This window comes from Lutra lutra, chromosome 9, assembly GCF_902655055.1.
Source record: "Lutra lutra chromosome 9, mLutLut1.2, whole genome shotgun sequence".
Lineage (NCBI taxonomy): Eukaryota > Metazoa > Chordata > Mammalia > Carnivora > Mustelidae > Lutra > Lutra lutra.
This window is the reverse complement of record NC_062286.1, coordinates 70,686,576-70,699,487: the sequence shown is the minus strand read 5'-3', so window position 1 is coordinate 70,699,487 and position 12,912 is coordinate 70,686,576. Positions and strand designations below refer to the sequence as shown.

General features: G+C 32.8%; 1 long non-coding RNA gene across 2 annotated transcripts in view; it reads left to right on the top strand.

Annotated features, from left to right (window-relative positions):
- Nucleotides 1–1,018: 1,018 nt before the first annotated feature.
- Nucleotides 1,019–12,912, top strand: part of LOC125110038 (uncharacterized) — a 48,143-nt gene continuing 36,249 nt past the window's right edge. For both annotated transcript variants that reach the window (XR_007130423.1, XR_007130424.1), the window contains exons 1-2: nucleotides 1,019–1,062; nucleotides 3,672–3,751. This is a non-coding gene — a long non-coding RNA (uncharacterized LOC125110038). The remainder of the gene's footprint in view (nucleotides 1,063–3,671; nucleotides 3,752–12,912) is intronic.

Below are 12,912 nucleotides of genomic sequence, written 5' to 3'. Positions count from 1 at the left end.
TTTCTTTTTATCAGAAATACATACCTAACACTGCCTTCTAAATTAAAGTTCTCTATTACTCTGAAATTAAAGCTCTGAGTAAGCCTTCCTACATAATCATGAGTTGCTTTCTATGAACTATGCAAATTAGGAAAAATGGCTAAGATAAATTTATTATCTAGGAGTTTGTATTCATTGCTGTTTTTTTCTTTTGACTCTAAGTTTAATTTCAAAATAAAGGTTATTAAGAATAGTCATGTTAGCAGAAAAATTAAGAGAATTATGATTTGTGAAGTATCAAGAATGACTAAAAAAATCTTGTTTAGGCTTTAAAGTAAGATATAATTCCCCTTCTTATTGGTTTGTTAATGTGTGTGTCAAATGGGAAATAAAGAAATAAAATTGCTGCATTATGAAATCATCTTGCTTCAGGTTGAATAAAGGTAGAATCTGATTGATTTCTCTGGCATTAGAGAAAATTTTTCTTGGTTCTCTAGCATCAGCATTAGGGTCCAACCCCTGCAGTGTGAGATGAGTGGGGAGAGAGGAGTTGGGCAAGAAAATAAAATTGTCTCCCTTGAATCAGTGAAATTTTAAGTTGTTTCTATACTTTCTGGAGAACACAAGAGTTCAAAGATTTCTGAAACGTTCCTACTACCGAAGATTATTGATTGAATCTCCCTGTGTTATAGAAAATTTACATTTTCTCTAGCAGGCTCTTTTTCTTCCCTTTCAGCTTTTGTTTCTCTGATGGTCTGCCCTATGCACATAAAACTGAGGTTCCCACTTTCTGGAAAAGTCCTTTTGGATAGGACTTCAGTTAGCTCCAGGCTACCTCCTTCTTTACTACACCTAGTCCATAGGAAAAAACATGCATATTCCTTGTGCTAACACATTCTGGGAGCTCTGGCTTATCCCAATAGAGACATCTCTACCATTCAGCCACAAGCTACTTTAGATTCTCAGGTTATGAGTCAGGCACTGGTATACAATTTCTGTATATCTAAGAAATGCTTAGGAAGTTTTCTTACTGGTCCATCTGAAGCTCACTTCATCACACTCTTACCACGGCAATAATTCACCGTAAGTCTCTCACCCCTTTTATGTCTTTAATTGGACTAAGAAGTCTAAGAGTTGAGACAGTGACTAGAAATAATTTCCTTTGTAAATTATACATATAGAGTTCTCACTCTGAAATTTCATGTATCTCTCTATGTTGGTGTCTTGGTCAAAATATCAGTAGTAATATCTTATTTTATGTAATTTGGTATGGATTAGTGATTTTGCATTACCTGGAACACGAGCATTCTAACTTAAGGTGGTGAAATTCTTACTGCTAACATTTGATCTTTTAGAATGATTTCATCTTGTTGAATGAGCATGTATTATGGAAACTATGAAAACATTGTTGGGTAGGAGGTTTATAGCAAGGAAACAAACTTGACATTAAGGAGTCAGAAATTAAGATTCAGGGAATTGGGTGAAATCAGACTTTTATGCTGCTCCTGAGAGGAAGGACAGGGCAATATTTAAGAGTAGAAACTCTGTAGAATTAATATATTTTCTACTCAGGCATTTACTAGTCATATCATTTAGGACTAAGTCTCACTGTTCTCATTAATAACAATTATGTAATAATAGAACCTACTTCACAAACAACACAATATATTATATTGAGAATTTTAGCTAATTTTATTCAATGTGTGTGTGTGTGTGTGTGTGTGTGAGCACATGTGTGTATAGTCTCTTCTTACGTACACATAATGCATCTGAAATAATACACACTGTTGTTTCCTGGCTGTCCAATGATATAATTTATATCATTAAAATATATGAAACCGCTGTACTCACAACTCAATTGGCAACAATCTAATGCTCACAGTGTCTATAGAATCTGAATATGGACACCCCCCAAATGTAAATGTTTACTTATATAAATATATAGCTCTGGGCCTGAATGAATGTGATTAAAACAACCCCCTTTTTTCTCTTTTTGAGAAAATACTAGGTATAATTTCATATTTTATATTTTTATGAAAAATATTTTGAAGCTTGCCATATAATTGGTAAATAACTCTACCTCCACTGAGAATCATTTAATGCTACAATCATGATTAATATCATTATGTCTCAATATACAAATGCAATGATAGAAAGAATAGTTCTAAACAAACTTTAGTAAAAAGATAATTGGCAGTAACCACTCCAGTACAAAGTCAAACACCCAAGTTAACAGATATGTGAATACTGAAGAAAAGTTAATGGGCATACTTTTGTTGGAAATGAAACACAAACTTATTATGGTATTTGTTATAAATACATCATGCCTGGGAAGGGAGGCGGCCAATTAGAAAATTTTACTCCTTTTGCATGTATGAGCAACCGCTATGAATTTTTCAAGTTGGAAAAAGCTATAGAGGAATATAAAAGAATGATATTCAGAAAAGATATAAAGGCTGATTTCACAATGTTAATGCAACTAATATTTGTTTCAAGAATTGTAGTAAGAATGAATACCACTGAAAGACTCATTATACATAATATGCACTATATATTTAAGTAAATACATGTGTGTATGATTATGTGTCTCTGTGTTTGTTTATGTAGGGTCTAAACATAGCTTGGACTTTAGTACACATAAAAATATAAAAGCTACTCCAATTCTTTTCTTCCTTTTTCTTTTGCTCCCTTCTTACTTAAGTCCTTTAAAGTCTTGCCAAGTTTATCTGCCCTAAAAAACTCTTTCCTGGGAACTAGAGTCCACATTAAGTGTAGTAGTCCAAAGATAAGAAGGGTTTCAAAGTTACCATTAAAAATATGGCTCCATCACTTGTTATCCGGGTGACATCAAAATAACCTCTATAAGCCTCAGTCTCTTGATCAATAAACAGAAACAAAATTACATGCTTATTTTTTGAATGATAATTACATGGGAAATATATGGAAAGTCCATGGATCAATCCCTGGGACGTAAAAAGATTTCAGTAAGTGATAATTTTTATTGTTGGTCCTAGACTTAAAAAATCACCTCAGTGCAAAATTATTCTTAGCCTTAGTTTTGTTGTTTTTCTCTCATCTGATTCATAAAACTTTCTACATATCTTTTAATTTTTCCTAAGGATAAACACACCAGTTGGCACAGAGATCTCAATTTGGTAAAATAAAGCCAAATAATTTGAAGACACAGAGATTTTTTATTCTGTTTCTTTCATTTTCATAAAGTATGGTGAGGTAGATTTAAGTGACTTGCTTATAATCACCAATATTTTTGATAGACCAAAAATAATATTCCAGGTTTTCTGTCCCTTGATCATTACTATTTCTACTCTTTTTTTTTTTAAATCTTATTTATTTATTTGTTTGAGAGAGAGAGAGAATGAGCCAGGGGAGAGGCAGAAAAGCAGACTCCCTGCTGAGCAGGGAGCCCGATGTGGGGCTCCATGTGGGCTCAATCCCAGGACTCTGGGATCATGACCTAAGCTGAAGGCAGATGCTTAACGACTGAGCCACCCAGGCACCCACTATTTCTACTCTTATGCATAATTTTATATCAAATATAAATATGTAAAAAGAGAGATACATTATATATGTATTTTTATGGTTATAATTTAAGTTATAAAATACTTTCTCACAAATATATCTGCCTCAAAGAAATTAAAACACATCTTAATTACATTTTGCATTTATTCTAGAAATTCAAGACTATTTGTCTACTTCACATCCAGACCTTCTTTGACTATATCCAGGACAGGAGAATCAGGTGATTCCACATGTAAGACAGTTTCCTTTGCCATCATTACTCATCTACTGCCTTCTTACTCTCTGTGAGATGGAAGGTTGATCTGGTTGTGGGAAAGTGAGAAATATGCCATCTGTTCAGTTTTCTTTTCCTAGCGAAGGTAGAATCTTTTTTTTTCCCTCTATCCTCCAGTTTTAGCTATCACTAATTTTCACTCATTGTCTGTTTTTAAGCACCTAATTCTGCACATATCCAGGAGCTAAGTAAGATATCTGCTCTTTCAAAAAATTGTTGGAAATTTTGAGAGACTAATATTGTAAAAATTTACTCATCTAATGTTAATTAATTCATGATTTATTCTTATATGAAAAAATATATGGATTTCAGAATTTGAAATCTGTAGAAAACCTCATTTGAAAATCATTTACATGTTGGAAGCTAACAAATGTAAGAGTTACTATATTTATAGATTTTCTTGACACTTCCAGGTCTCTGTCCTTTATTCCAAAAAGAAATAACTATACAATCTATTTTGATCATGATAACCAGTCATTGAATATACTTTGACAAACATACATTCATGCACCAATTATGCTTTCCTGAAGAAATAAATGCAAAATGTAAATGGATTAAAAATAACTGAGAACAACAACATAAAAATCTATTAAGCGAACTGAACACTTGTTCATTCCTTTGACCTCTCCTTTTACATATCATCTTTTTTCCCTCAATTCCAAGGGGAAAATGTGATGACTGGCCAAAAGTTGTCAGAATGGATAATGGTAGAATGATCTAGAGTTCAACAGTCCTGGATTCAAAACAATCTTCAAACAAACAAGAATAAATCTACATAAGCCTCTTAAATGTACTGAGTCTCAGTTTCTTGATTTGTAAAAAGGAGCTAATAATACCTATTTCATGGAACTGTCGCATAGATGAAATAATTGGTATATGCTTCTGAACACAATTTGTAGAACTCAATATATTGTCAATAAAGATTAGTTTTTGGGGCACCTGGGTGGCTCAGTCATTAAGCGTTTGCCTTCAGCTCAGGTCAAGATCCAAGGGTCCTGGGATCGAGCCCCTCATTGGGTTCTCTGCTCAGGGGAAAGCCTGCTTCTCCCTCTCCCACTCACCTTGCTTGTGTTCCCTCTCTCACTGTTTCTCTCTCTGTCAAATAAATAAATAAAATCTTAATAAATAAATAAATATTAGTTTTCTTATTTTCTTCCTAACATATGACATCTTTTCTTCCTTTATAATATTATATTGCAGATTCTCAATAATTTTTCAAAAATTTTGTCTTTACTTGTAAAATAAATTTATCACATGGTCTTAATTTCCATATCAAGTATGTTTAAATGTGGGTTTAGTGGATTAAATTGGGGTGCCTGTCTGGCTCAGTCAGTAAAGCATGCGACTCTTGATATCAGGGTCATGAGTTTGAGCCCCACATTAGGCATGATACGTATTAAAATAAGTAAATACATACACACATACAACTGACATTCTAGATAGTCAATTGTCATTTTATTTGTTTAATTTAAATTCAATTAATTAACATAGAGTATATTTCAACTGTCATTTTAATTCACATATAAATATTAAACTTGCTCAAGAGTGATAAGGTTCTAAAAGATTTTAGAATTCTGGTAAGGAAATAATACTTATGTATTCAAAATATAGTAAGATAGGCTATAACTCTATAAAATTTTGTTTCTTGCTTATAATGTAGTCCTAGTGTCTATTTCAGTTCACTTATACTAAGTACTCAATAAAAAAATTGGTGAATTAATTATTGAAATCATGAATTAATGGAATTTGATGACAGCTGCAACAGTACAAATTCAGATGAAGGAGTGATTTTTTTTCCTGGAGAAATGCTGGACAAATTTTCATGATGAAACTAATTCCTAAAATTTTAAGTTTTAAGGAAGTAAACTTTTTAAGGATTATTAAACTCAACTCACTATATTTTTATGACTTTTAATTTTTATGTAATTTCAAATATGAGAAAATTTGTACTGATTATATACTAACTTTTATTTATCTCTAAATCTAAAAATTATAATCTAAAAATTATATTTTGTTTCATTTATCATTGTTGATAAGAATTATTTGAGAATAAGTTGGAGATATTGTGTTCTTTACATCTTAGTAATTCATTTGTATCTCCTAAGACAAGGGCATTATCTATATAACCATATTACTATTATCAAAAGTAGACAATTTAATATTGATATAATTGTTACCTAATCTATAGTTTATATTCAAATTTCATCTATAGTCCCAATTTTATTTTATAGTTATTTTGTTTCTACTTTTAGGAACTTTTAGTGTGTGTGTGAGTGTGTGTATGTGTGTGTGTGTATGTGTGTGTTTTAAAAGATTTTATTTATTTATTTGACACAGAGAGACACAGTGAGAGAGGGAACACAAGCAGGGGAAGTGGGAGAGCGAGAAGCAGGCTTCCCATCTAGCAGGGAACCCAATGCAGGTCTGGATCTCAGGATCCTGGGATCATGACCTGAGCCAAAGGCAGACGCTTAACCACTGAGGCATCCGGGCACCCCTGTTCCTACTTTTGAACTTGCCTCAGAATCACATATTGTATCTAGTTGTTTATCCTGTTTCTTTAGTCTTTTTTTTTTTTTTAAGATTTTATTTATTTATTTGACCGAGATAGAGGGAGAGTATACAAGTAGGGGGAATGGCAGGCAGAGGGAGAGTGAGAAGCAGCCTCCCAGCTGAGCAAGGAGCCTGATGTGGGCTCATTCCCAGGAACCTGAGATCATGACCTGACCTGAAGGCAGATACTTAACTGACTGACTGACCCCGTGCCCTTTCTGTAGTCTTTTTAATCTAGAATCGATACTTTAGGCTTTCTTTTTGTATCTAAAATACTTTTTTTCAAATGTATGAGCTAGTTGAAGTCACCTCAGTTTGGGTTTGTCTGAGGTTTCCTCATGGTAAGATAAAGATTATGTATTACTTTTGGCAGTAATACCACAAAGTTATATAGTGTATTTCTTACTGCCTTATATCAAGAGGCACATGATGTTAATTTTCCCAATATTTAATATCCATTGGTTCACCATTTCTATTTTTTTCTACTCCAAAAAATATAAGAATTTAAGAATTGTTAATATATTTTCAGAATGGAATCTTATTTTACTGAATACATTATAAATCATCATTCATTATATAATGTGATGCTCAAATTACCCTTTCATGTCCTTCTGATAGGTCCCCATTATTCTCTTAGCACTTTCTTTCTTTCTTGTGCAAGGAGATGTTCCAAGAGAATTCTTTTACTTACTTGCTCCAGTCCTGGAACAGAGTTTTATCCTTTACTGGAGAATGCCAATCAACTTATTTTAAAATGAATGATTGGAAGAGAAATGCATGTGAAAGTACTCTTTAACTTAAGATATTGAAAAATCATGTTTTCCATTTTATAAGGTAGTAAATTCACAGTTTCTTTTGTAAATTGTAGATTATGGTAAGCCCGCATCTAAAGAAAAAAAAAAGGGAAAAAGAAACTAAAGACAATTCCATTATTACATTTGTCCTAACATCTCTGTTATCTTCACAGTCTGAGAGAAAAAAAAACTTATTTTCTTCTTCCTTTCAAGCATGTTCCTTTTTCTGCTTTTCTTTCCTCCTTGAACCCCATTCCAACTGCTAGATCATGGGAGTAATAAAATTAAAATTTTACCAAAGGTAAATAAAGCTTCTGTTTTCCTCCTTGTGTACAAATCTCCAAGGGAAGAAATCTATAAGTGTTTAGCTACCTGCTTAGAATTTGTATGTTTTGGAGGTGAGGGAATAGAAAAATAACACACATGAATTAATGTGCCAATAAATTATCTTGTCCCAGTTTTTTCTACCATATTGGATGATCATTTTCCTTGCTGTCCTGATAACTAAATATTCCAACATATTGCTTTATATCTGTACGTGATTAGAAACATCAGATTCAGCAGGGGTAGACTCTATGTGCTTTCCTGCTGCTCTGGGTTCATGTGAAAGAAAACCAGAGAGTAAATCAATTCACTCTAAGTATCTATGAATTTAAAGTATTCATGGGCTACTACATGGGCTAATACAATGAAAGAAAGAAATGCTTAACTCTAAGGAATGGAACTCTATGGATTTTGGTAAGATACTGTTTAGAGAAAGGGTCAAAACCATTAGAAGATAAATAAAACCTTTTTTTTTTTTGAAAGATCACAAACCTCAATGTATAGACTTACTTATACTAAGTAGGTCTGAGTTCAGTCACCACATAACATTTTTGAAATGGAAACCATCTAATTCAGACAGCTTAGGGCAGGTAATAATACACAGCTGAACTATAAAACCAGAAAGCAGAGGTTTGGGGATAGGGATTCAACACATCTGGAGTGTATTTCCAGAGCCATTGCTCAGTAAGTAACAGGATTCTCATTTGGACTATTTTTGCTTGCAGGTGGCAAAATGAGTCTTCCCCTTTGCTCTAGGGGTTTAGAACCTAGAATCTCCGCAAAGCATGGAACTCCTTTTGTTTATGCAGAAACAGATAGAGCTGCTATTTCCTTACGGATAAAGTAGGTTCAGTTATCAGCAGGAAAGGTAGTTGTCTCTGAAAAAGCTAAAGTTGATGATTTCACATTTCCTCGCTTAATATGCATCAAAAAGTGGACACTGACCTTCAATGAGTACAGCTTTCATTTTTTGAGTAATGAGGCAATTTGCTGTCAAATTGTCTCATTAGGTTCTATTAGTCATCTAGGATACAATGGATAAAGAGTTTAATTTTATTATTTTCCTGGGATGAGACCATTGGGACTGAATCTAATTTAGGAAGGCCTAGTAGAACACATACTTTTGGTACATTCCTTAAAAATAATATTTTAATTCTTTTGAAATAATGGGTTATAAAAGGTCTTGCAAATTGATTTCATTTTTATAAACCCTTAGACTTGACAACAGAGCTCCAAATGGAAGTTGTGCCTCTACTGAATTGTCAGAGAAAACCATGAAAGATAAGCCCTTCAAAGAAGAACCATGAGAGACTGTGGATTCTGAACAAACAAACTGAGGGTTTTAGAGGGGAGGAGGTGGGAGCACGGGTGAGCCTGGTGGTGGGTATTAATAGAGCACTGGGTGTTGTACATAAGCATTGAATCTTGGAACACTACATCAAAAACTAATCATGTACTGTATGGTGGCTAGCATAGCACAATTAAAAAAAAAGAAAACATAAAAAAAAAAAAAGACAAAGAATACGTCTATCCAATAATGCTTCAACACTACCATTCAGTTTTCTTCCCGAAGTTCAGCTCTACTTAATTCAAGGAGAGCATGTTGGGATCAGATAAGTTTACTTGAGCAGACCCAACAAGGGGGAAATGGAGGTTCTAAGAGAATTCCTCTGAGCCTATAGTAGTTCAGACATGAGTCAATACTTCCTTAAATAAAAATGGAATTTATAATCCTATTTCAATCTTAATACCATCTATTCTGCTTTGATAAATGGTATCCTCAGCATTTGGATTTCCCTACTATCAGCAATACACATTAGCTAAACACCAGTACCATACTTGAGGATTCAACCAGTATTTTCTAACTCCATTAAAGAGTTAGTGATACTAATTAAGATAGATTTGATTCCATCTGCCAGATGTCTTTCTTTGAATCAAATCATACCACAGAGTATTATAAACCTAAACTTTGTTGGCTTTGATTCTTTCTGAAATGTTCTTTGTTAGCCTATACTTTAATATTAACGCTATGCTCTTGGCCTTTAATAAGGATGACATAAGAAACAGGTTTATCACAAGCATTTCTTCTATAATCTTACTATTAATAACAGTATGCATTATTTTTTTCAATTCTTGCTTGTAAAGATTTTCAAAATAAACTGCCATTATATTTGACATAAGAAAAAATATTAACATTATATTTTAATTGGATAGAAAAATTAGAATTTTACCCCAATTCTCCATTCTCCTTGGTTTCTAGAAAGCTTGGTGTAAATTAATATTCAGTCACTCATACTTTGATGTACCACATATTTTTTCCCCATTTCCTTACTTCCTATTTAATTTTGATGATCTCTAGTGCTTCTGACTTGGTCTTTTTAATTGAAAACCACCACTAAATTTTGGGGATATGTGAGAGATATGCATTTTATAAAAAAAAAAAATACATTCATCAAAGTAATAGTATTCTGCAAAGTAAGGTCACCATAATCTTTATTTTAAAAGACAATTTGTTAAGTGTTTCTTTGTGCAATGTATGATAAAGGGTGTAGGATGGGGAAATTGCTAAAAATTCTCTCAGTGTATTTTTAGCTTCCCTACTTACCTCCTTTCTATAAATTGAATATTTACTAACCTATAATATTGATCCAGGAAGAACTTTTAAGGTTTGGTTAGGATTTACTATGTGTAATTTATTATCAGAGTTTATTTACTAGCTGAAATAGATGTTCGTGCTGCTCGTAATACAGGAGTCATGAGTTCAACTCTTGAATGGAGCTTTTATATTTGCTTTATTCCAACACCCTAACAAGTACCTATATCTTCGGCTAAATCTTAAGCAAATGTGCATAATTAGACATTAGGTTAAAATGGATATGAAAAAAAAATCAAATATTTAAATGTACAAATGTAAAATATTATCACTGATACAAATAAAAATTCTTTTAATATACAGCCAAAAAATAAATGGTATTGGCTAGTTTTGTCCAGAACTAGGATATCCATCTGTAGCAAAATTATAAATATGAGAGTAAGCCAGACTATTTATTTACCTTTTGGTGCTGGCAATTGTTGGTTGACTATATGCAGATCAACATTTTTTTTGATATGTAAATTTTGATATGTAAATTCATAGGCTTACAGTTAGTATGTTAACATTGCAAGATTTTCCTATACTTTTAAGAAGCTCTACTTTCAGATAATCACTACTCATCAATCGTTTTGCATCAGAATCCATTAATTTTTACCATGTCCTCTTTCTTATAGCAGAGGATAAAAAATATAGAATATATGCAATATACACAAAATTTAATATAGAATACAGAGTATACACAAAATTTAAATTTTGTGATGATAAATATAAACTTGATCTCAGCAACCTAATTAATAGTTTGCTTTAAGATACATTTTTAAAAGACTGCCTTAAGAATTTAGGACCCATTCTCTTTTCTAGCTGCTTCTTGGATAAGGTCACCAGGTAGGGATGTACCTGGAATGGATTCCTCTAGACATAGAGGAATTATATAGAATTATTTATGCCTGATATAACATTAGACTAGACTGAGGAGACATAAGATACCAAAATAAGACATAAGATACCAAAAAAAATACTATTTTTCCTGTAGAAAAATTCATAAGGTAGCAACCTTTTACACTCTGCAGTGGCCTCTTTGTAATGGCTCTGAGCTGGATTAACAAACCACAGCCAAGGGTCCAAATTCAGCCCATGGCTTGTTTTTGTAAATAAAATTTTATTGTAATCCAGCCATGCCTATTTATTTATATCTTGTCTATGGATTTTTTCATGCTACAGTGGCAGAGCTGAGTAGTTGCTACAGAGATTATATGGCTTACGAAGTTTAAATTATTTCCTATAGGCCCTTTACAGAAAAAAAAAAAAGTTTGCTAACCCCTGATATTTAATAAAACTTGCACTGTGTAAGTCATTTAACAAATTTCCCAGGCAATGTGAATTTATTTATGATAGGCTTCCTTCCTTGCTTTGGTAAGGAGAACATGTTTAATCAAAAACTTGATGCCTACCACCAGCATAGTGTCACTACATTAAATATGTTGTGTACTAATGTAGCTCCATCTTCCTCTAACAGCCACATTTTTGTCTTATTCTCCATGTTTTCTTAACTTCTAAAAATCTAGTGTTGCTGTACGTATATCTGCACAAATTCTCATAGAATCTCTACATTTTACAAACAACACTGATTTATTCTCATTCAAATGTTTACCTCTCCGCAAAATTAAATTTTTCTCACAATAAGTGGGGTGGAACATTATCTTGTAGAAAACATATTTTGGCAATTAAAGATAATGTGGTTTTTAACTTAATATAATTCAGCTCCAAAACTTTCTCTCTCTCTTTTTTTTAATCAAAGGATTGGTATTCAAACATTCAAAAATAAAATATTTGAAGAGTTAGCATAAAGATAGTAATAAGACTGTGGGGCACCTGGGTGGCTCAGTGGGTTAAGTCTCTGCCTTTGGCTCAGGTCATGATCTCAGGGTCCTGGGATAGAGCCCTGCATTGGGCTTTCTGCTCAGCTGGGAGCCTGCTTCCCCCTCTCTCTCTGCCTGCCTCTCTGCCTACTTGTGATCTCTCTCTATGTCAAATAAATAAATAAAATCTTAAAAAAAAAATAGTTAGACTGTAACAATTAGGCTTAAGTAGACCTAGGTTCAAATCCTGACTATACGACTTAAGAGACATAAGTAAGTCATTAAACACGCTAGGACCTTACTTTTCTCATCTGTAATGTGGGAGAACATAATAAAATTTTGCATGCTTAATATGAGAATTAAGTGAGATATGGCAGAGATATTTGTCTGTTTTGTTCACTGTTATGTTATCAATGCTTGGCACAAGGTAAGTACTCTAGATAGATGATAGATTGACAGACAGATATAGAAGCACCTTGCAGAGTCACGTCATACATTAAATATTCAGTAAAAATTAGTTTCTGCTTTCTTTTTAGACATATTCATTCACAATAAGTTTTTTTAGTCTTATTTAGAAATTGTTACAAGTTACTGGAAAGGATAACTTTTTAACCTGTCATGCTGCCAGTCAGAGACAGGAGAAATTCTGCTTATATGCAGTGCACACATGGGATACTTTGAAGTTTGGCACAAAAATTCTCAGAAACATGTTTTTGTAGAGATCTTTTTAACCCGAATTCTTAGCTCCTGGAGTTATGGTTCCATCTCTGTTAAAGAAAAACTGAATGTGCAGTACATATGGGAACCTTGGAAAAAGATGTCTCAACTTTCTCTAAAGTATCTTAGTTCAACTCTGAAGTCCATGAAAATCCACAACTTTAGGGTATGGCAAAAAGATTATTTTGTTGTTAAACTTTCTAAGAAACTTTGTGTTTTCTCATTCTCTGTGAACTTTTTACATATTTTTCAGGAAATCAGTAATATAAGCATAAATAG